Source organism: Alligator sinensis, unplaced genomic scaffold, assembly GCF_000455745.1.
Source record: "Alligator sinensis unplaced genomic scaffold, ASM45574v1 scaffold439_1, whole genome shotgun sequence".
In the NCBI taxonomy this organism is placed as follows: Eukaryota; Metazoa; Chordata; order Crocodylia; family Alligatoridae; genus Alligator; species Alligator sinensis.
Window position 1 is genome coordinate 975,992 of NW_005842523.1, and position 4,387 is coordinate 980,378.

At 42.1% G+C, this 4,387-nt stretch overlaps 1 protein-coding gene across 7 annotated transcripts in view; it reads left to right on the forward strand.

Moving 5' to 3' along the window:
- Positions 1–6: 6 nt before the first annotated feature.
- The window catches only part of IMMP1L (inner mitochondrial membrane peptidase subunit 1), a 62,946-nt gene continuing 58,565 nt past the window's right edge, over positions 7–4,387 (forward strand). For 4 of the 7 annotated variants that reach the window (XR_003095899.1, XR_003095900.1, XM_006031676.3 and 1 more), the window contains exon 1: positions 7–232. The gene's annotated coding sequence lies outside the window, so the exon portion shown is untranslated. Of the gene's footprint in view, positions 233–1,454; positions 1,556–4,387 lie in introns of those variants that run through there. The other 3 variants (XM_025213347.1, XM_006031675.3, XM_025213346.1) reach the window with 3 other exon arrangements.

Sequence of the window (4,387 nt, forward strand, 5' to 3'; positions counted from 1 at the left end):
CCCGGGCCGCCCCGCGCGCTGCTGTCGCTTCGTCACGCCCTGCTCCGCCCGGCCAGGTCTTAAATAGGAGACGATCGTCTTGGAAGGTCGAAATGTTCGCGTGTGCCGCTAAACTGTCGTCCACTGAGCAAGGATGCGAATAAGTCTTTTTCTTCAGTATTTACTTGAGATCGCTCGCTGTAACTCGCCAGTGAGAACTGCGGCATCAACGTGGGAGCTTCTTTATTTCGAGGCAAGCAGGCATAAGAAAATGCTGATCAGGGTAGACCTGTTTCTTTGCCTCTTGCGGGCTGAGTTGGAGGTCTGCCACCCAGACTGAGATGGCTACACGATACTTAGATGGCAGGGGAGATGTCATGATCTAGAAGGTGGTTTTCCCAGGGCAGGGGAAATACCCTAATCGAGGTCATGCAATTAAAATGGCACCCTGTAGTGGAGGGTTAAACCCTTGTCTGCTTGCAGACAGGGCTTTTGATGAGAGCCTCATAGTTAGCTTTCCAGTGGGAGGATCTCAGCTACACACTGACTTTGTGGAAATGGGGGATTCCTCCCCAACTTGTTCCTGTGACTGTTGGCTAAGGGCAAGTGAGACTCGTGAGCGTCTGAAACCCATGCCTCTGGGCCTTGCACGTAGGTGCGCACCAATAAGTTTGGGAGTATCTGAAACCCTCGCTTAAAAGCCTGGGGTGGAGGATACTTGCTGGTTATAGTACCGCATATGGTGTTTGAATGATTGAGTTTTGCTCAATGGAAAGGATTTGGGACTGATTGGCTAATATGACCTGGAATATGAAAAATTTTCCAAAAAAACCCCCTCCAAAAGTCAGTTAAGACTCCCTGAGAGTGACTTAGGTTTTGCTTATGCTGCATCAATTTGTTGCCTCCAAAATTATCACACATGTTGAGCACTTTTACTGTTATTGGTTGTACATCATACAAGGGTGGAAAATATCTTACAAATATGATAATTATTGTACACCTGGCAACACTGCCTCCATTGCACTTGCAGCCTGGGTTTAGCCTCTCGCATCATGTTATCTGCTAGTAGCAGAGGCATGGCCTGCGGCCTGCTGCTAGGTAGCAGCCTTCCGTTAAGATTCTCAGTTGTGAAATGGGATCTGGGCCCCAAAAGACACCTATGCCCCCTGCAAATATGGGCTGAAGTGAGACATTGTTTCGTTGCCTGAGAAATGCCATTCCTAGGCATTTCTGTGGTTGGGCTGTTGAACCCACGGCCCAGGCTATAACAATTTAAAAAAAATCTGATTTGAGTAGATGAGAAGATGAGTCTGTCTTGCTTTTCATGAGTTGTGGACCCTAGCTTGTGCCCTGATTTATTATAATACAATTCCTAGGAGGTGAAACATCTGTTCAGTGCCTGCCTTTTGCATCTCTCCTTATGGGTTTTGCTGCATGCTAAATGTCATTGTTTTAAAGTTTTACTGAGCATTTGTAGTGTTCGCTTACGTGTGCTTTGTGCAGGAAGGTTTCACAATATGACGGACTGGCAGAAGGTAGGGCAGGGCGGCAGCTTTAGAAACCAGCTGGTTCAAAGGTATGATCTTTCATAGGCAACAACCTACTTTGTCAGATTCTAATGTGATGGGCTGTGACTTTTTTTCTCTGAGACGAATCCATGTAGTTGCGCAAGAGAGCCAGCGTCACGAGTATTCTTGTGTGCATCTATAGTGGTCTCTCGCATATTGTGAATTTCCAGAGAGAGTTCACAAATCACAAGACGGACCAGTCAGCAAGACTTATCCTTTAACCTATAATGAGTCCTGTCTTTCTGGTTTTTTGTCTTTATTTAATAATTTTGGGGGCTCAAAGTCACACTTTTTGAATGTGTGGAGTGGGAAATGAGTGATGAAGTGTGAGATGCCCATGGAATGCTTGGTGTCCACTTGTAACAGTGAAATGGTTCAAAAGAATACCTGATTTTCCATTTATATTGAAATTTTCTGGACAGCTTGAAACTGGTTTAGTGGGTTTGTATATCTGTTTCATGTTTAAATGCAGTTAAATTGGGCTAAGTGTTACATGCGTCCATCTAAGTCATCTCATGACGAGTGTGTGGAGGTGATGGAAACTACTGTGTAGCTAACTGGGTGGGAAACTATGAGGAGTCAGGGAAATGTCAGCCTTCTGCTTCTTCAGCAAAAAGCAACTGGAGGAGAATGTGCCCTGATTTGGGAGGTGTGCTTTTAGTTGATAATAAATTAGGATATGAGATGGGTAAGGAATAGAATATATTATTGCCTTCAGTCATAACAACTTTAAATACATATTTCATTCTATGACGTTAAGCAAGGATTTACAAAATCAACCCACAATGCATTTGTTTTAGAAGCGCTTTAAAAGTGCTATATTAAGATGGTTATTTCACAGGTATCTTTATACATATGTAAGTGAATGTTGGGAATAGACAACTCTGAGGGGAAAATGAATGGGGTAGCCTGCTTTCCTACTCCAGCCACGAAGGGAGAAGAAAAGAAGGGCAGTTGGCCATATCCTGGGGTCAGAAGAGGATAAACCGAGTTCAGACTTTCACTAAAGAGTGAGTTAACACACACATTAAGGTAAATGGTCAAAAACAGTTGTTTGGTAATTTCATACACACAAGTATCCAGATACTTTACATAAAAAAGAAAGCTGAGTAGGAAACAGAGAATGGTTCTTATACTTGCTGGAAGTAAAAGTGCAGGATCTTTGACGCCTCTATAAAGGTAATGGCAAATAACCATAATCTTAGTGTAATATAGCACCTCTAAAGTGCTTCTAAATCAAATACGTTTTGCATCGATTTTGTAAATCCTTGCTTGACATTATAGAATGAAATATGTATTTCTTTTTATATTATGATTGAAGGAAATAAAAGTGTGAGAAGTTTACTCTTGGTTTTGCCTTATTTTCTGTAACTGTTTTCCAACTATATTAGACTGTGCAGTTGCCTGGGAACCAAACAGTTGTTTCAAAAAGTTTCATTCTATTTAACTTATGCTTTTTTTTAGTATAGTTTTGGTGTCTTATACACTAAAAAGAAGATACAATTCATAATGTACATGGCACAAGAGAAACTGTTTAGTTACTTTGGTTAACAACATGGACAGCAGAAGTTAGTTGCTCAAGAACTGGACATTTAGATAGATTGTTAGACTAACTGGAAGTTGGGAACATTTCAATTTTGAGTGGTTCACAAGACAATACATGTAGCTAGACTTTATAATGTTATAATCTTAAGTACCTATAATTGATAATATGCAAGTAAAGTTACTTTCTGGAAGCAAATTCTATTTTCAGTTAAGTAAACTTTGCTTGAAACACAATTCACAGTTTAATCTCGCACCCAGACACAAGAGGTCAACTTGACCTTTTTGTCTAAATTAGCGAAGGATACCAAGTTTAACACCTTTGTGGTAGCAGACGTCCTTGAAACAGTTTACTAGAAGGGTAGACAGATGATTTTGTTGGTTAATGTAGATGGGACCTAGTAAGAAATTAATTCTGTAGTGATAAAATTCAGAAAATTATTGTGTGAATTTTAGCAGTACTTGGTGTGAACTCATGGAGGTTCCCTTTCTGTTTCAGTAGAGTCTGATAAGATCCATTAAAATAAGGGATATCTAGTTTTTTTGCTGGGGTTTTTTTTTTTTTTTTTTGGTGAGACTATTCACATGGTTAAAGTTAGCTGTGAGCTCAATGTATTCCAAAACTGCAATTTCTAAATGCTCTTTGAGGAAACCTTTGGACTATACTGTTTTTAAGACCCCCTGTATGCATTACACTTAAGGTCTGATTAACCAGTTAATCATACTTTAAGTTGTGATTCGACTACACATTCAACCAATTAATGGTGTAATTAAACAAAGAAAAAGCTACAAAGTTGTTCCACAAAAATGTGTAATAACTTTGTAGCTTGTTCTATTCATGCCATTACTTGAATGTATGGCCAGGTGCTCCCATGTGGCTGGGAGCCTCATCTACTGAGGGGCTGAGCCACAGGGGTGCACCACCCACTACCAGCCCAGCAGCTGACATGGCTTGCAGTAGTGGCAGCATTCCTGGAGGAGAACGCTGCCCTGCCTGCGAGCCTCATAAGGTGCAGGGCTCACAGCAGGGACAGCACTGGGAATCTTATCATTGCTGCAAGCCTCGTTGGCTGCTGAGCTCACAGCAGGGACAGAATTGTTGGTTGAGGGGGGCTCACAATGGGTAGCAGTAGGGAGAATGCTGCTGCCACTGCAAGCACCATAACTTATGAGGCTCACAGAGGTGGCAGTGTTCTCCCCATTGTGTCCCACGCACCTCATGAGTTTTGCAGTGGAAGCAGCATTCTCCCCATGGCCCCTACCATGAGCTCTGCAGCCCACATCGGCTGGGGGGGCGC